The sequence below is a fragment of the Panthera uncia genome, chromosome D2, assembly GCF_023721935.1.
Source record: "Panthera uncia isolate 11264 chromosome D2, Puncia_PCG_1.0, whole genome shotgun sequence".
Lineage (NCBI taxonomy): Eukaryota > Metazoa > Chordata > Mammalia > Carnivora > Felidae > Panthera > Panthera uncia.
In genome coordinates this window covers 26676103-26697016 of record NC_064818.1, presented here as the reverse complement: position 1 = coordinate 26697016, position 20914 = coordinate 26676103, and the positions used below count along the sequence as shown (strand labels likewise).

Genomic DNA, 20914 nt, shown 5'->3' with positions numbered 1-20914 from the left:
AGCAAACTAAAACACCTTTGTATATTTTACAGTCTTAGGCTTTGCATACCGTGCCCCCAGAAAATAGTCTCGCTAGAGTTAATGTTCAATACTACTGACTATGTTATCCAGTTAGTGGCAATATCATTGTCAGTCTATGCTTGGGATTATATCGTTTCTGTAAAATTTATTTCTACGTTTTATAGTTCCTCAGAAAACAAAAAACTATCAAGACCTGGTTATGTGACTGACATTATAACAAGGTGAAAATTAGTTGAAATTCCTTACCGATTAAGATTGAATAAACTGAAACACTTTGCCCTGGGTAAATAAAAAATGATAACATTTTGAGAAGGTTTAACTGCCTTTAAGTCCAGCTTGCTATAAATTTTTTTCTGTGGATATACAAAATGAAACCCTGGGGAGTGTTGCCTGTACTTATTGTCTATATCCACAGTAGTTGTGTAGTTGGTTAACACCAACACAAAATGCATATATTTTTTAAGTTGTTATTTTAATTGCAGCAGTTAACATATAGTGTTATATTAATTTCAGGTGTACAATATAGTGATTCAACAATTCCATACATCACCCGGTACTCATCATGTTTAGTGTACTTGTTAATACCCATCAATATTTTAACCCACCCCCTTTCCCCCTCCCCACTAGTAATCATCAGTTTGTTCTCCATAATTAAGAGTCTGTTTCTTCATTTCTCTCTCTTCCCTTTGCTTTATCTTCCCTTTGCTTGTTTTGTTTCTTAAATTCCAGATGTGAGTGAAATCATGGTGTTTGTCTTTCTTTGACTGACTTATTTCACTTAGCATTATACTCTCAAGTGCCATCCATGTTGTTGCAAATGGCAAGATTTCATTCTTTTTGTGGCTAAATAATATTCCTGTGTGTGTGCGTGTGTGTGTGTGTGTGTGTGTGCGTGTCTGTGTGTGTGTATCACATCTTTTTATACATCCATTAATTGATGGACACTTGGGTTGCTCCATATCCTGACTGTTGTAAATAATGCTGCAATAAACATAGGGATAAATGTATACCTTTGAATTAGTGTTCTTGTATTTTTTGGGTAAATATCCACTAGTGCAGTTGCTGGATCATAGGGTAGTTCTGATTTTAACTTTTTGAGCAACCTCCATACTGTTTTCCAGAGTGGCTGCACTAGTTTTCATTCCCACCAACAGTGCAAGAAGGTTCCTTTCTCTTCACATCTTCACAAATCCCTTTTGTTTCCTGTGTTGTTGAGTTTAGCCATTCTGACAGGTGTAAGGTGAAATCTCATTGTGGTTTTGATTTGCATTTCCCTGACGGTAACTGATGATGAACATCTTTTCACGTGTCTGTTGGCTGTCTGTATGCCTTCTTTATAGAAATATATGTTCATGTCTACTGCCCATTTTTTAATTGGATTTTTTGCTTTTTTGGGTGTTGAGTTGTATAAGTTCTTATATATTTTGCACTACTAACCCATTTGTGGATGGATCATTTGCAAGTATCTTTTCCCATTCTGTAGGTTGCCTTTTAATTTAGGTTTTTTTTTTTTTTTTTTGAGTGAGTGAGGGCATGAGTGAGTGGGGGTGGGCAGAGAGAGAGAGAGAGAGAGAGAGAGAAAGAAAAAGTGGGGCTCACCCAAAGTGAAGTTCGTGTTTTACCCAAAGTGGGGCTCAAGCTTACCTGAAGAGGGACTTGAACTCGTAAACTGTGAGATCATGACCAGAGCCTAAGTCAGATGCTTAATGACTGAGCCACCCAGGTGCCTGTCTTTTAGTTTTGTTCATTGTTTCCTTCACTGTGCAGAATTTTTTATTATGATGTAGTCACAATGGTTTATTTTTGCTTTTGGTTCCCTTTTGCTAGAAAACAGTTACTATGGCTGATGTCAAAGAAGTTACTGCTTGCTTTCTCTTCTAGAGTTTTTATGGTTTCAGGTCTCACATTTAGGTCTTTAATCCATTTTGAGTTTATTTTTATGTATGGTATAAGAAAGTGGTCTGTTTCATTCTTTTGCATGTTGCTGTCCAATTTTCCCAGCACCGTTTGTTGAAAATAATTTTTCCATTGTTGATTTTTGCTTCCTTTGTCATAGATTAACTGACCATACAATTATGGGTTTATATCTGGGCTATCTGTTTTGTTCCATTGATCTAGGTGTCTATTTTTGTGCAGGTACCATACTGTTTTGATTACTACAGATTTGTACTATATTTTGAAATCTGGAATTATGGTACCTTCAGTTTTGTTCTTCTTTTTCAAGATTGCTTTCACCTTTCAGGTCTTTTATGTTCCCATACAAATTTTAGGATTTTTTTTTTATTCTAGTTCTGTGAAAAATGCTGTTGTATTTTGATAGGGATTGCATTAAGTAGTGTGTAGATTTAATAGGGATTACATTTGGTAGTATGTGAATTGCTCTAGGTGGTATGGACATTTTAACAATATTCGTACTCTCAATCCATGAAGATGAAATATCTTTCCATTTGTATCATCTTTAATTTCTTTCATCAATGTTTTTATAGTTTTCAGAGCACAGGTCTTTCACCTCCCTGGTGAAGTTTATCCCTAGGTATCTGATTCTTTTTGGTACAATTGTAAACAGGATTTTTTCTTAATTTCTCTTTCTGCCACTTCATTAGTAGTGTATAGAAATGCAATTGATTTTTGTACATTGATTTTGTATTGACGGCTTTACTGAACTCGTTTATTAGTTCTAGTGTCTTTTGGAGGAGTCTTTAGGGTTTTCTGTATATAGTATCTGCAAATAGTGAAAATTTTACTTCTTTCTTACCAATTTGGATGTCTTTTATTTCTTTTTTATTGTCTGACTGCTGTGGCTAGGATTTCCAGTTCTATGTTGTAAAAAAGTGGGGAGGGGACATTCTTGTCTTGTTCTTGAGCTTAGAGGAAAAGTTTAGTTTTCACCATTGAATATGACATTAGCTTTGTGTTTTCCACACATGGCCTTTATTATGTTGAGGTATGTTTCCTCTAAACCTAGTTTGTTGAGAGTTTTTATGATCAATTTATGTTGTGCTTTGTCGAATGCTTTTTTGGGTCTATTGAAGTAATTGTGTGGTTTTTATCCTTTCTCTTGTGAATGTGACATATCATATTGATTGATTTCCAAGTTTTCATCCCTTGAATAAATCCAATGGTGAATGATATTTTTAATGTATTGTTACATTTGGTTTACTAATAGGTGCTTGAGGATTTTTGCATTTATGTCCATCAGAGATATTGGCTTGTAGTTCTATTTTTTTTGTTGCTATTGTGTCTTTTTCTGGTTTTGGTATCAGGTAAGTTGGCCTCATATTACGAATTTCCTTCCTCTTCTATTTTTTGGAATAATTTGAGAAAAATTGTTATTAACACTTCTTTAAATGTTTGGTATATTTGACTTGTGAAGTTGTCTGGTCCTGGACTTTAGTTTGTTTATGTTATTACTGATTCAATTTCATTGTTAGTACTTGGTCTGTTCAAATTTTCTATTTCTTCCTCATTTTTGAAAGATTGTATGTTTCTAGGAATTTATCCATCTTTTTTTTCTAGGTTCCCCAATTTACCTGGATATACTTTTTCATAATATTCTCTTATAATCCTTGGTATTTTTTTCTGTCCTCTATTTCATTTATGTCTGCTATAATCTTTATTATTTCCTCCCTTCTACTGGCTTTGGGCTTTGTTTGTTCTTCTTTTTTCTAGCGCCTTTAGGTATAAGGTTAGGTTGTTTATTTGAGATTTTTCTTGCTTCTTGAGGTAAACCTGTATTACTATAAATTTCTCTCTTAGGACCACTTTTGTTGCATCCCAAAGATTTTGGACCATTTTGTTTTCATTTTCTTTTCCTCTCTGTATTCTTTGATTTCTTGGTTGGCTCATTTATTGTTTAGTAGGATTTTTTTTAACCTCCATATATTTATGCTCTTTCCAGATTTTTCTTCTTGTGGTTGATTTCTAGTTTTATAGCATTGTTGCCAGAAAAGATGCATGGCATGACTTTGATTTTTTTGAATTGGTTGAGACTTGTTTTGTGGCCTAATTATTTGATCTATTCTAGACAATGTCCCATGTGCACTTGAAAAGAATGTGCATACTGTTGTTTTAGGACAGAATGTTCTAATATATGTATTAGATCAATCTGTTCCAGTGTGTCATTCAAAGCCAGTGTTTCCTTGTTGATTTCCTGTTTGAATGATCTGTCCACTTATGTAAGTGGGATGTTAAAGTCCCTGACTATAACTGTATTACTGCTGCTTACTTCCTTTATGTTTGTTATTAACTGTTTTATGTATTTTAATTATTATGTATTTATATATTTGAATACTCCCATGTTGGATGCATAAATATTTACAATTGCTGCATCTTCTTGTTGGATTGTTGTATTTATGATTATATAGTGTCCTTCTTTGTTTGTTTTAATCTGTTCTGTCTAATATAAATATTGTTACCTTGTCTTTCTTAATGACCTTCATCTGCATGATAAATGTTTCTCCATCCCTTCATTTTCAATCTGCATGTGTCTTTAGGCCTGAAATGAGTCTCTTGTAGGAAACATGTATATGGGTCTTCTTCTTTGTCGTCGTCTTCTTCTTCTTCTTCTTCTTCTTCTTCTTTCTTCTTCCTCTCTTTCTTCTTTTTTATCCATTCCATCACTCTATGTCTTTTGATTAGTGCATGTAGACCATTTACATTCAAAGTCGTTCTTGATGTCTGTATTTATTGCCATTATGTTACTTGTTTTATGGTCGTTTTTATAGTTTTCTTTTTCATTCCTTGCCCTTTTCTCTCACAATTAGTTGGCTTTCCTAGTGATATACTTGGATTCCTTCTCTTTGTTCTTTGCATATCTATTACTGGTTTTTGATTTGTGGTTATCATTAGGTTTGTGTATAACATCTTCTGTATATAGCAGTCTATATTAAGGTGATGGTCACTTAAGTTTGAACTCAGTCTTTATTCCTACCCCTCACCCAGTATGGTGTCATACTTTACATCCTTTTATTTTGTCAGCCCTTTGGTTTTTACAGATATATTTATTTTTACTGCTTTGTGCTACCTACTTTTCTTACTCTTACTTATGGTCTTTCTTTTCTACTCAGAGTCCCCTTAAATATTTTGTAGGGCTAGTTTAGTGGTCATTAATTCTTTTCACTTTTGTTTGTCTTGGAAACTCTTATCTTTCCTTCTATTCTGAATGACAGCCTTGCTGGATAGAGTATTCTTGGCCGATATTTTTGTTTATTTTTTTTCTGTTTTAGCACTTTGGGTATAGCATGCTCATCCTTTTTGGCCTGCAATGTTTTTGCTGAAAAATCAGCTGATAGCCTTTGGGTTTTTCCTTGTACGTAATTGTTTTCTTTTACATAACTGCTTTTAAGATTATTTCTTATCACTCGTTTTTGCCATTTTAATTATTATGTAGCTTGGTATGGACCTCCTTGTGTAGATTTTCTTGGTGGGTCTCTGTGCCTCCTGGATCTGGGTGTCTGTTTCCTTGTTTAGATTAGAGGAGTTTTTCGCTATCATTTTTTTTCAAATAAAATTTCAGCTCCCTTTTCTCTCTCTTTTCCTTCTGGGATTCCTATAAGGTAAATGTTATTATGCTTCATGATGTCACTGAGTTCCCTTAACTTATTCTCATTTTTAATTATTCTTTTTTTCTTTTTCTTGTTTATCTTGGTTTTTTCCTATTACTGTGTTTTACAGCTCACTCGTCTGTTCTTCTGCTTTCTGTAGTCTACTATTGATTTCCCCTAGTATATTTTTTAAATGTTTATTTATTTATTTATTTATTTATTTATTTATTTATTTATTATTTTTTAATGTTTTTATTTATTTTTGAAGGAGAGAGAGAGACAGAGCATGAGTGGGGAGGAGCAGAGAAAGAGGGAGACACAGAATCTGAAGCAGGCTCCAGGCTCTGAGCTGTCAGCACAGAGCCCAACGTGGGTTCAAACTTATGAACTGTGAGATCATGAACCGAGCTGAAGTCGGATGCTGAACCGACTGAGCCACCCAGGCGCCCCAAAATGTTTGTTTATTTTTGAGAGAGACAGAGACAAAGCATGAGCAGGGAAGGGACAGAGAAAGAGGGAGACACAGAATCTGAAACAGGCTCCAGGCTGAGCTGTCAGCACAGAGCCTGACGTGAGGCTCGAACTCACGAACCATGAGATCATGACCTGAGCCAAAGTCAGATGCCCAACCAACTGAGCCACCCAGGCACTCCTCCTCTAGTGTATTTTTAATTTCACTTCTTGAGCTATTCACCTCTGATTGGTTCTCTTTTACATTTCTGTTTCTTTGTTAAATATCTCACTGAGATCCTCCAAACTTTTTCCAAGTCCAGTAAGTAACTTTATGACCATTACTTTGAATTCTCTATCAGAAATAGTGCTTATCTCTGTTTCATTTAGCTCTCTTGCTGTGGTTTTTGTTCTGTTAATTTATTTGGGACATATTTCTTTGTCTTCTCATTTTGTGCAACTCTCTGTGTTTGTTTCTATGTATTAGGAAAGTCAGCTATGTCTCCTTATCTTGAAAGTAGTGACCTTATGAAAAACTCCTGTGGTTCCCTGTAGTGCAATGTCCCCTGTTCATCAGAACCAGGCACTTTAGGGTGTCTCTCATGTGTGTTGTGTGTCCTATTGTTGTGGTTGAGCCACATTTGCCTTCAGTTCTGTGGGGTGCAGTGGTCCTCTCTCCTGTTGTGGGCAATGTTTGGTCCTTGTTTTGTTAAGAAGCCAGTGAGAGTCACCTTGGGCTTGTAGTTGAGTCAGAAAAGATGCTTGCCCTCAGCTTGTTTGCCAGGACTATGGAGCACTTTCCCTGTGTTTTCCTCTGAGGATTTTGTTGGTGGGTGGGGCCTGTAGTCAGACCAGATGTCTGTTCACAGTATGTTTTTGATGGTTGCAGTGGCCCTGAACTATAGGCTCTCTCCTTGGGCTTCCCTCTGTGATGTTTTTTTAGTGGGTGGGGCTAGCAGTCACATCAGATGTCTGCCCTCAGCCCACTTCTGGGTCTACAAGCACACTGGTGTATGTCATTATTTTCCTGTCTCCCCAAGACAAGAGTCAGTTTGGAGTAGTTCTGGTCACTGTTTGGGGCTACTTGCAGGATGAGATATGGCCAGAGATGCTTTGGAGGGACTCTGAATGAGTGGATGGGTTGGATGGGGCAAGTCTACAGGAGAATGCAGAGGCATGGTGTTCAGTGTTAACAAGCTATCTTGAAAGTGTTTAAGCTGTTTTCCACAAGTATCCAGGTATCTAAGCTGAGGAGAGAAATGGTACCCTCCAGTTTTTTGTTCTTGGAGAAGTCTCCTAAAGATCCCTGCCCCTTCATCACATGTTCTGAGATTAGTAAATAAATCTCCTTCCTGTATACCCTAGGCACTTTTCAAATTGCTGCTTCTATGCTGTATCTTAAAGAGGTAGCTTTTTATGCTGTCTCTTTAAGGGTGGGGACTAAGTTTCTTATTGCCTTCTGGCTCTCCCAGAGCTAGCTTCTGATTTCTAAAGTTCCTAGTATTAAGTCCCACTGATTGTAAAAACTCATGAAGGTAAGCCCTTCTGGCTTTCAAAGCCAAATGTTATGGAGATTCCTCTTCCTGTTGCCTTTCCTTTATTTCTGGGGTGCTTTATGTGGGTTCCATTCATCTCCCTCCTCCATGTTTGTGGTGTCCCTCCCATTTATGGTTAGTCTCTTCAGTTAGTTTGCTTCCTGACCAGAACTCTGGCCTTCCTACTATTTTCAGTGTGACCTCTTCTCTATGATTAACTGTGGAGAGTCTGTTCTGCCAGTCTTTGGTTCATTGTCTGGGTTAGTTGCACTGATGTGGTTTTTATCTAGGTGTATCCATGGGATGAAGTGAGGATCCTCCTACCCTGCCATCTCCCCATGTTCCCTACACATTTATTTTTTTTAAATATAGGCTAACCCAAAAGTATCTAAAAAAGCTAATACAATATGACAAAATTTATTTTAAGAATACAATGTTGGTTTATATGAAAACATTCAGTGTAAGTTCACCATATTAAAAAACTATAAAAGAAAAAAATGTATACGATCATCTCAAAAGAAAAAAAAAACATGAAGACTAAATTCAACATCCATCTTTGATAAAAACTATCAGAAAACTAGGCATGGAAAGAAACGTCTTCAACCGGATAAGACGCATCCATGAAAAGCCTACAGCAAACATTAATGCTGAAAGACTGGATGCTTTCTAAGAAAGAAAACAAGGCAAGGATCTCATTCTTACCACTTTTATTCAACATTATACCAGGAGTTCTACCTAATGAAATACAGCAAGGAAAAGAATGACAACACCTCTGGATTGGAAAGGAAGAAGTAAAGCTTTGTAAATGACATAAACATATATATATGGAAAATATGATAAAATCTATTAGTATTACATATTACAACTAAAGACAGTTTCGCAAGGTTTCAGGATACAAGACCAATATACAAAAATCAGTTGTATTTATACTATCAAAGGGAATTAGGAAAACTTAACAATAAAACCATTTATAATAATATAAAAATATTTGCACTGTGTGTTATATACAAGTGATGAATCACTAAATTCTACCCCTAACACTAATACTACACTATATGTTAACTAATTTGAATTTAAATAAAAACTTAAAGAAAAAATAATATAAAATATGAAATTTAAATCTGACAAGTTAGCAAGGTCTATACATAGAAAACTATATAACATTGTCAAGAGGAATTAAATAAAACGTAAATAGATTGAGATATTAATTGGTTAAAGATTTAATAATGTTAAAATGTTTGTTCTTCCCAGACCAACCTATAGAGTTAATGCAGTTTGATCCAAAATCCCAGTCAGCATTTTTGCAGAAGTTGAAAAGACTTCCTAAAATCTATATGGATCAAAAATGTAAATTATAAATATAAAATAATGTACTTTGTGTGTCAAATTGTATACCTTAAATATGAAAATTTTATTTTTTGCCAGTTATACCTCAATAAAACTATTAAAAATATAATAAATATGATAAAGCAGAAAAATAAAAGTAACAAAATGAAGAATGCCATTAATAAGCTACATCATATGCCATAAAAGGGCATTATATAACTTTCTCCAAGCCTGAGGTATATATATGGCTTCTGCTCCAGCACAAAATGATGTGTTCTAGATTACAAGTACAGAATTAGGTAAATAATATTCCTAATGTTCATTTAGGGTTCATAATATTTATTTTGTAAGGTGCGAAAGTACAAGGTGTAGCTTGCAAAATGCACAATTTATACTAGGGCATATCTTTTCATTGCTACAGTCAATTTAGAATCATATACATTTAAAAGAAATCAAAGCCATCCCGTCCCAGCACAACACAAACATCAGCAAGAAAACGATGTGGATTCATACTGCCTGTTAACCTCCTTACCATTTGAACGTTCAATCTGAGGCAGAATTTTCATCTGAAAGTAAAGTAATATATTCTAGGACTTTTTATGTATAGTATTTCGTTTTCATCATAATTTTCAATATGGTTTGACAGATCATTTTATAGACTGTTTAGCTTAAAGTTACCAGCCTTTTGAAATTTATCTAAGAGGCATTGGTCATGGTTTCTAGGCCCGAAGTTGCCCTGTCTCATGTGTGTTCTCCCTGAATGTTTTCTAACTTGCCTCTGACATGATTACCGTCAGGCTGGCCTGATAACCTAGCTGACTCAATTTTTGCTCACTGCTGCATCGCTAGCACTGCAGCAGGAAATAGTTTCCACTGTAGATCACTAAGATACAGGTTTCAGTTTAATAAGGATTTGAAGTAGAGGTATCCTGAAATATACTTCCATGCTGACATCAAATTCAAGCCTATCATCTTGGTTTGGTTCCCACTGTGTGGTTCAAAGTGGTTTAGAAGAGTAGCTGGTGTTTTCAAATGGGTTTCTGTATATACTCTATACACAAAATATATCTGTGTATTGTGTATAGGGTACATTATGTGTGTGATTGTGTATGTATACATATGTGTGTACAACACATACACATATATATGTGTGGACAACACATACACATGAAGCATGAGAATATATCCTTCTGCTATTTAAAGCCAATCCAGTTAATTTTTATGTGATTTTAAAACAAATGGAATTCTCAAAATGATCCAACAGAATAATAATGCTTTTATTATGTCCTTATATCTTGATATTCTACAGATATCAGTACATCACTTAAAGTGTAAATCTTGATGAATTTCCTAGATGTGTTTCTTTATCTCCTGTGCATTTTTTTTTCTTTTTAAGCTAATGCAATCATGAATTTAATGCAGTGGTTCTATCTCTAAGTTTCTGCTTCATATTTTATTTCTTTGCAATACAGGCTTTAGGGCCTGATATCAGTACACATCTGTTTGTTAATTCAGGGTTTCATTTTGTCATAAGATTTTGCATCTTAGGTGAACTACTTTTGCTGTTTCTGGACAATTTCTTCCATTACTTCAGTACAGTTTAATTTTCTGAGAATGATACATTTGTGATACAGATGAGAATTATGAATCTTAAGAATCTTCCCATTCCACCACCATATGAAATGTCTACCACCATATGAAATGCTACTTAACATTTTTAATAACTGGTGCCACAGGCATTTCATACCTCATTTTTGCTGCCCCCTACAGGTATATTAGGTAGGTGATAGATTGAAGGAATAAGAACACACAGACATTATAAGATTGGATTATGTTCTTGGCTAAATTTGCCAAGAATAAAGTCTCATTCAGAAGTGGGATGGCCATGTTAATAGGAGCACCATTTCTTAGCATAACTTCCTGTAGCACTTAGAGAGAAAAATATTACATTAGATGAAAAGCTCAATTCTTGCTAGGTTCCTTCTCTTTTAGTATGGGTCTTACATCTGGAAGATTTTACATTAAGAACTATATGAACATCTTTTTTTTTAATATGACTCTTATTGTCAAATTGGTTTCCATACAACATCCAGTGCTCATCCCAACAGGTGTCCTCCTCAATGCCCATCACCCACTTTCCCCTCCCTCCCAGCCCCATCAACCCTCAGTTTATTCTCAGTTTTTAAGAGTCTCTTATGGTATGGCTCCCTCCCTCTCTAACCTTGTTTTTTTTTTTTTTTCCCTTTCCCTCCCCCATGGTCTTCTGTTAAGTTTCTCAGGATCCACATAAGAGTGAAATCATATGGTATCTGTCTTTCTCTGTGTGACTTATTTCACTTAGCATAACGCTCTCCAGTTCCATCCACATTGCTACAAAAGGCCATATTTCATTCTTTCTCATTGCAAGTAGTATTCCATTGTGTACATAAACCACAATTTCTTTATCCATTCATCAGTTGATGGACATTTAGGCTCTTTCCATAATTTGGCTATTGTTGAAAGTGCTGCTATCAACATTGGGGTACAAGTGCCCCTATGCATCAGCGCTCCTGTATCCCTTGGATAAATTCCTAGAAGTGCTGTTGCTGGGTCATAGGGTAGGTCTATTTTTAATTTTTTGAGGAACCTCCACACTGTTTTCCAGAGTGGCTGCACAATTTCGCATTCCCACCAACAGTGCAAGAGAGTTCCCATTTCTTCACATCCTCTCCAGCATCTGTAGTCTCCTGATTTGTTCATTTTAGTCACTCTGACTGGCGTGAGGTGTATTTCCCTGATGTGGGTGTATTGATTTGTATTTCCCTGATGAGGAGTGACATTGAGCATCTTTTCATGTGCCTGTTGGCCATCTGGATGTCTTCTTTACAGAAGTGTCTATTCATGTTTTCTGCCCATTTCTTCACTGGATTATTTGTTTTTTGGGTGTAGAAATTGGTGAGTTCTTTATAGATTTTGGATACTAGCCCTTTGTCTGATACGTCATTTGCAAATATCATTTCCCATTCCATAGGTTGTCTTTAGTTTTGTTGATTGTTTCCTTTGTGCAGAAGTTTTTATCTTTATGAGGTCCCAATAGTTCATTTTTGCTTTTAATTCCCTTGCCTTTGGAAATGTGTTAAGTAAGAAATTGCTGTGGCTGAGGTCAGAGAGCTTTTTTTCCTGCTTTTTTCTCTAGGGTTTTGATGGTTTCCTGTCTCACATTCAGGTTCCTTATCCATTTTGAGTTTATTTTTGTGAATGGTGTAAGAAAGTGGTCTAGTTTCATTCTTCTGCATGTTGCTGTCCAGTTCTCCCAGCACCATTTGTTAAAGAGACTGTCTTTTTTCCATTGGATGTTCTTTCCTGCTTTGTCAAACATTAGTTGGCGATACTTTTGTGGGTCCAATTCCGGAGTCTCTATTCTATTCCATTGATCTATATGTCTGTTTTTGTGCCAAAACCATGCTGTTTTGATGATCACAGCTTTGCAGCAGAGGCTAAAGTCTGGGATTGTGATGCCTCCCGCTTTGGTCTTCTTCTTCAATATTACTTTGGCTATTCGGGGTCTTTTGTGGTTCCATACAAATTTTAGGATTGCTTGTTCTAGCTTTGAGAAGAATGCTGGTGCAATTTTGATTGGGATTTCATTGAATGTGTAGATTGCTTTGGGTAGTATTGACATTTCAACAATATTTATTCTTCCAATCCGTGATCACGGAATGTTTTTCCATTTCTTTGTATCTTCTTCAATTTCCTTCATAAGATTTCTATAGTTTTCAGCATACAGATCTTTTACATCTTTGGTTAGGTTTATTCCTAGGTATTTTATGATTCTTGGTGCAGTTGTGAATGGGATCAGTTTCTTTACTTGTCTTTCCGTTGCTTCATTATTATTGTATAAGAATGCAACTGATTTCTGTCCATTAATTTTGTATCCTGCAACTTTGCCAAAATCATGTATCAGTTCTAGCAGATTTCTGGTGGAGTCTATTGGGTTTTCCATGTATAATATCATATGAATACCTTTAAGAGAATGTCTACATATACTGAGTTCTGGTTATTAAAAGAAAACTACTACTAAAACTTCATTCTGGTGTGGGAAAAAAAAAGAGGTGGAATCTATATATCTCCTTTTTCAAAATCAGAAGCCCATTTCCTTGAATAGCAGTCAAAATAGTCACCTGAAACTCCACAATCTGTTATATTATAAAAGAGTAAATGGTTTATAAACACAAAAACATTATTTTAAATGAATTATAGGCCTGAGGCAATTTAGCAATGTTTATGATGTGATTGGAACCAAAGAACCATGATATGTTAGCAGAGTTTATATACTCAGCTCTCTTGTCCTGTTTTAATTTATTGCCCACAATATTCTTTCACAAATCCTTGAAAACTACTTTGAAGAGGTAGTCTCAGGACAATGTCTTTTCATTTACTGGGAATACAACTTTTAAAAAGCTTAATACATTTTAATTAATACCCATAATAAAATTCATAGAGAAGTTCATTGGGCATTTTTAAAGCTTGTGATTTTTTGACAGTATTGCAAATCCAAACTATTAGCAACATAGGATGCTTCTTACTTACTGCCATTTTGCTTAAACTACTGCCCTAAAGTAATTTTCCAGGGCTTGATAAACAAATATGTATATGCACATACATACTCATCATATTCTGTGTATGGATGTTTGTGTATATAATTTTTTCTGAAGATTAATTTATTTGGGGTGTGTGTGTATGTGTACTTGTGTATTGCATGTAATGAATTTTCCTAGCATTTGTTTTTCCAATACAATTTTTCCAATACCCCAATGCAATTTCCCCAGATTTCCATCTGACTAATGAAGATAAGTTTTGTTTTCTGATGTCAAAATTTCTGTGTGTGTGTGTGTGTGTGTGTGTGTGTGTGCGCATGTGTGTGAAAAGATGACATTTCTTCTGATAGGAAGATTTTTGTTTTCACTTTTAAATGCAGTGAATGAAATCTTAGTTTCCTTAGGTATACTTTGTGGATGGACAACTTTTTAAAAATAATTTTGCCTAGGTATCTGGAAGATTGAACATTAAAAAAAATCACTGAGAATTTTATAGTTGAGTTGACCTAAACAGAGAAAAATCTGACCCACAAAGAACACTGCAGATGACTAAGAGACTGTTTTTTTTTTCATTCCAACCAGAATTAGTAATATTTTTTCTTATCACTATTTCTTCTGCCCAAAGGAATATGCCTAAAATTTCACTTGGTGATAGGATCATAGCAGGGAGTAACCTAACAATTGGGAAAATAAGTTAGTTAGCCTTAGAGGCATTCTCATATTTATTATATCATTATGTACCAAGAGGTTTTTATGACATATTATTTAAATACATATTGCCAGCCTGAAGGCTTGAACAGTGGATAGTCTATAATGAGATATTATATTTTAGTTTTTCCATCTCCTTCTGACATGAGTATATGCCTATCAGAAAGGCTGGAAAGTGATATAGTGGATAACATTTCTTTATTATAAAATGGAAGAAGTCAGTTCTTGAAATACTAATGGTATCTAAAAAAAGTTTAGAAAACTCACCAAATATTGCTTTTTACACTTAAAAATTGAAGTTAAATTCATATAATTATTATTGTCTTTTATGCTAAAAGGGTGATTTGCATTTTGATAAAGTTGTTTGCCTTTGTTGTACCTGACATTTCAAAAATGTCACACAGTTGTTAATTATCTTTATAGACATAGTTCAGAAGTGGCCATGTTTAATATGTGACAGTGGCATCATCTTCTTAATGACCTGGAGTTCTGGCAAGGATACTGCTCTATTTTGGAATAAGAATGCTTGAAAACTATTTAGAAAAAGATATTCTTAATTGCCCCATTTTTCTTTCACCCTGTTGTTGTGTGGGCCAAACTATTATTAGTTTGGAACTACTCAAAATGTCCCCAGGACTTGCGTTGCATTGGTTCTCTAAAGAACTGGAAACCTGTCCTATTTCATGTTTGAATTAGTTTGAATTTCCTGTTTGAATTAGTCATGAATTTTAAAGTAGGAATCTAGGTTTTAAGATCAGATGGAGCAATAATAATATTAAAGAAAAAAATCCATCTTTGCCTTCTTGTGTCTTTCTATCTCCATACATGTGTTACGGGATCACTTCTTTCCTTGAAACAAATTCTGGGAAAGACTTTTGTTACAGGTATACCGCCATGTAACAGCTGGGTCAAGCTGTACCTATTCCTACTTGTATCATAGAGGCTGTTTGAAGATAATAATAGATTCTGCACATTGTACTAGTTACGTGAACATTACACATAGTTTCTCATTTTATTTAACTTCATTTAAACATCTCATTTCCCCTGGGAAGTAGGAATTTCTGTTTCTGTTTTATAAGTGAGGGAGCTAGGGTCCAGTTTTCAGCAGAGATAAAACTAAGGCTCCATTTTGCCCAAGGAAACATACCTCCTAAGCAGCAAAACCCAGGTTTGCCTGATTCCAGAGAATCCCACCCTTGCTTATTTTTTTCTCCCAGCCATAGTGCCAGTGAGGCAGGAGTATTTCCCTTTTGAAGAAGAACAGATGATGTGTCCAGCTTTACATAGCAATCTATTAAATTTGCTCTTGTGGAAAGGAAAAGAAATCCCTTGAAATATTTCTGGCATTTTTTCAATGGCATTGAGATATCCAAACATTTTAAGATAACATATTAGTCAGTTACTTTAGGTGGCATAGACCTTTCCGCAGTTATATATTTTGTAGTTAGTAAATAGTCAAATGTACTTCATTGCCTCAGTTAAAAATAAAACCACTTTTTGTTTATCATTATTATTTATGTATTTATTTGAGAGAGAGAGAGTGCGAGCAGGAGAGGGGCTGAGGGAGAGAGAGAGAATCCTAAGCAGGCTCCATGCTCAGCGCTGAGCCCAACACAGGGCTCAATCCACAAACCTGGAATCATGACCTGAGCCAAAATCAAGAGTCAGATGCTCAACTGACTGAGCCACCCTAACACCCCAAATAAAATCACTTTAGTGAAGAATTCTCACACTGAAAAAAATCTGTGTACATTAATAGTGAATTAATTCTGAAAGGAATTTCAGATAATTTCCAAGGAGGCCCAGAAGAAAATACCAAATTTAAAAGTAACATTTTCTATTTGTTGGCAATCAGAGTAAGAAGCTATTCCTTCCCTATTGCCCTCAAAAACCATTGTGCTTTGTCTCTTTGTGATCCCTTGAAATTCAAAGGTATAAATTTGGGGATGCTATTGTTTTATAGCTGAAGCAAGCTATGGCCTGCTAAGCTCTTCACCTGTTTTGGTCTGTCTTATAGCCTAAGAGTAGCGTTTATATCTTTTTAAATGGTTGAAAAAATATGAAAAAGAATACTATTTTGTGACACATAAAAATTATATGAAATTCAGAATTCAAAAGTATCATAAATAAAGTTTATTAGAATGTAGCCTGTACCCAAGTCCTTCCCACAACCTATTTCTGGAGTCACCACCGATGAACTCTCAGTCACATTTAACATGTGACTGAGAACATGTACCTACATATGCATATCCACAGATATACATGCATGTTCACATGCACACCTCATAGTCTTTATTTTGGAAAGATGGTTTACAAAGCTTTAAGGCACTTTTGTCTAATTTGCCTTGTACACATTTCCCTAGGCCTAATACTCATCAGCCTTGCCCTATTATTCTCTGAAGCTTCATTGCTATTCTCTTGTGGGGTTTTTTTGTTTGTTTGTTTGTTTGTTTTTTAATTTCTGAAAGGTTTAAAACAATGCTAAGGAAATGCAGGCCTATAGGATTTTGCCTTCTGTGTCCTTTCTTTTGTGCTTGTGGGACTAGGTCACAAGTGTTAGAAATCCTATGAAACCTCACCTGTGTCAGGATACTTACCTTCTCATTTTTTCCCCTCTCCCATGTAGTCTTGTTGCATTCTCTTTCATTGGTCTTCTTATTAATTTTTGGTAATAGCAGCTACTGTCTTATTAGTTTATTCCACTTGTTATTTATGCTCTAGAAAATTATTGAACTCCTCATTAAGAAGTAAGGTGACATTCAGTATCATCATTATGTCAAAGAGTTTTGGGATGTTTACATAGTCAATTTCTTGAAACTGTTCCAAGGTCACCCAGGCCCCTGGAAAACTGACCACAGTATTTTGATATGCTCTAATTTATATGACATCTTTAAATTTTCTTTTCTTTATATTAATAGTAGTAGTAATAGGAAGTAAACATACTTGGAGTGGAACCATACAAGGCAATTTTTCATGGATTAATCCTTTCCTTTGAATCCCTAGTTTTGGAGAGAGCTTTATGTGACAGTTTATCTAAGCCAAAAAAGTCCTTTAAAATAATATATTTTTCCATTATTAACAATTGATTTATGCTATGTGCCAGGCAGTCTTCTAGTTATCAGGTTTATTACAGAAAATGGGCCTTTAGCCCTTGGTCTTTTTATTTTTAAGTTTATTTATTTATTTTTGAGAGAGAGGCTGCATGCCCATGTTTGGGGGAGGGTCAGAGACAGAGGGAGAGAGAAAGAATCCCAAGGAGGCTCCACACTCAGCACAGAGCCCAACACAGGGCTCAGTCTCATGATAGTGAGATCACAACCTGAGCCAAAATCAAGAGTCAGTTTCTTAACCGACTGAGCCACCCAGGCTCCCCTAGCCCTTGGTGTCATAAGTTTTCTATTTTAGAAAATGTAGATAGTACAGCTAAAAGATAAATCAACAGGCAAGCTTTCTGGTCAGATGAGGGAAATAACCAGGCTAGGTGATGCAAAGTAACTGGTGAGTATGCTACTGTAGGTGGTGTCAGAAAAGTCCCCTCTGAGAAGGTAACATTTGCTTTGAGACCTGAGTAAAGAAAACTAGTGATGGGAATATTGAGGGAAGTGGGAAGACAGCATTCCAAGGAGTGGGAACAACCCCATGCAAAAATCTCATAGATGAAAACAATCGTGATGGATATGAGGTAAGAAAGAAGGCTGGTTGGCTGAAATATAGTAAAGGCAATGGGTGATGATGATGAAGGGGAAACATTTGGGTTTGATTCTAAAACCCATTGGAAGCTGGTGGTTGTTATTGATTAAAAAAGTGACATGATTTGATGGTACTCATGGACATTCTGTTTTTTCTGTTTTTTCTTCACACCAATGTCTAAGAGACACTCCTTGTGCTGTCCTGCCATGAAGTCCTATTCCCCTGTGGGCCTCTATACCAGGGATGGGGACAAAAAGCAGTTGTAGGAATCTCCTATGAGATCCTACATATACATATACATACATATATACATATACATACATATATACATATATATGTATATATGTATGTATATGTATGTATATATATGTATGTATATATAAAACTTTTATTCTATCACCTATTTGTTTCTTTTTATCATTTTTTATCCCCAGAATAGTTTCTTAATTCATATTTGATAAAAATTTCTCTTCCTTCTCCCTTCTCCCTTCCAAGTTCAACAAATCTAAACATTTAAACACATTTAAGGAGCTTATTCTACAAACTCTATGGTATTATAAGCCTCAGTTTCATTTACTTTAACTTCCACTAATTATGAAATATGTGAATCTCCAAAAAATAAAATATAGCCCATCCTCTTTCATTACAATATAAGTTTCTAGAAGATAACAACTTTCTTCCCTATGTTCTGAATTGTGAAATCTAGCTTATTCAATGTTATACCTATTTCTGACTAAAGACTGTCAATAGTGATTCAGGTTTTTAGGGTGTAAAAGGAGAGAGAAGAAAGTGTTTGTAATAACAGTTCATGTTCCCCTTGCCTCTTCATTTTGTCACCTGTTAGTAATTCATTTAACAATTATTTTACTATATTCTTATTTATTTGAGGGACTTATTTAATAATGAAGGAAATACATTAGTAAACAAAGGTCTCTGAATTTATGGAGCTCACATTCTAACAGAATGAGGGGAAAGAGAATTTAAAGATTTCTTAAAATGCTATTATTATATTAGGATAGGTATTCCCCCATTGAAACTCACCAGGAGAAACAGAGAAAGTCAAGAAGATAAAGTGAGAAACATACATGTCTTGAGTGTTTCAACTTTGAAATATATCATTTTTTACTTCTTCCATGCATCTTTTATGTGTTTATGTTTTTCCTTTCTTTTATCCTGTATTATTTTGTAGATAAGACAGTGCCGGTAGTTCTTTCTTCTTACTTGATACACATTCTCTTAGTATGTACAGATTTCTTTTAATTATATCTTTGCTACATTGTATCAAATAGTACATATTTATGAGTACCCATTAAATATATGGTATATCATATATTTTGAAGATACTGAGTTCTTTGAGCTTAAAATATTTTACTGATCTGAATATAGGATATAAATGCTCTATAATGAACAAATTTTTTTAATATTTTTAATTCAATTGGTACTAATTATGGCAGAAAAATAAACCAACTTATATAAACAGGATTTATGGGTTTGCCCTCCATAAATTGTTAGTCTTCTTGAAGACATTGTTTCAAAGACTTCAACAGTATATTCATTATTTGGTTTATTTCCATCTTTCAGCTCTCTTTTATGCTATACTGGTTTAATCCTCAAAATGTACATCATTATATCCTGATGCTCCAAGCAGCTCCCAGTCAGCTCATCTCTGGTTCCAGGAAAAGACATACCATTCACACTTCTTAAGTCACTGTATCACGTTTTCATGACTACAGTCATTGTTTCATAGAAGGGCCTGTTATCTAATTAGATAAAATTAGAAAGAAGCTAACTGTCACTAGGACAGTAGACAAAGAAAGAAAGGCTTATTTATTTTTGCTGGAATTTGAAAGTGAGAATTGTTCTTAGAGCAACAGGAAATCGCCATGTATAGTTTGAGGATTAAACCAACATGACATAGAACAGAGTTGAGAGATGGAAAGAAACCAGGTAGTGAGGATGCCCTTTGTGTCCCTGGGACAAGATCTAAATAGTGACCAAGACTTTATGGAAGATAGGCCAATGAATCCCCTTATTTTTATTTTTTTTTAATGTTTATTTATTTTTCAGAGAGAGAGAGACAGCCAGAGAGCAAGTGGGGAAGGGGTAGAGAGAGAGGGAGACACAGAATCAGAAGCAAGCTCCAGCCTCCCAGCTGTCAGCACAGAGCAGGAAGAGGGGCTCAAAGCCACTAACCTGAGACGAAGTCAGAGGCTTAACCTACTGAGCCACCCAAGTGCCTGCAATGAATCCTCTTATTGATTTCAGCTAATTTGAGTTAGTTTTTCTGTAATAACATAAATTGCTCTCACTGAAATAAAAATACAAACATTAGAAAGTGCTAGATCTGGGGCGCCTGGGTGGCTCAGTCCCTTAAACGTCTGACTTCTGCTCAGGTCATGATCTCGCCGTTTGTCAGTTCAAGCCCCAAGTAGAGCTCTGTGCTGACAGCTCAGAGCCTGGAGCCTGCTTCGGATTCTGTGTCTTCTTCTCTCTTTGCCCCTCCCCTGCTCATGCTCTGTCTCTCTCTGTCTCAAAAATAAATAAAACATTTTAAAAAAGTGCTAGATCCTATATGCAGATCAAAAGATTCTGAGCTCAAAGTTTCATAAAACCATAAAAATTTAGATCTAGGAGGGATATTGCAGGCCTCTCTACCCCATCCCCACTATTTTCAGTTAGGTAAATGAAGAATCAGTGAAGCTGAGTAAATTACTCAACATTTCAGAGTGCCATGGTGACCAGAAGGACCCATGTGTCATTGCTTCTAGTTCTCTGCTGCTTCCAGTAACTCTGTGTGAGTTTTCCAGTAACTCCACACTTTAATTTTGGTAAAAAGAGAAGCATGTGCATATATAAAATTGTTCTTGGTCAGTTTTGTTTTGTTCTTATTCACAGTGGCAAAAATATACAATTCTTGTAAGAATGCCTTATTGTAACTCTCCCTGATTTCCATGTGAATATTTCATTTTACTCATTTTCTTTTAGAAACTTTACATTTTTTATATGTAGCAATTGCACTAATTCAAACCAATAATTTGCAAAGCATGAATGATTAACTATGATA

General features: G+C 35.2%; 1 protein-coding gene and 1 non-coding gene across 3 annotated transcripts in view; one reads left to right on the top strand and one right to left on the bottom strand.

Annotated features, from left to right (window-relative positions):
• The window catches only part of CTNNA3 (catenin alpha 3), a 1717381-nt gene that overhangs the window by 955467 nt on the left and 741000 nt on the right, over positions 1 to 20914 (top strand). The window lies entirely within an intron of this gene.
• On the bottom strand, positions 6128 to 6212 carry TRNAQ-UUG (transfer RNA glutamine (anticodon UUG)). The gene has a single exon. It is a non-coding gene; the product is annotated as a tRNA-Gln (tRNA).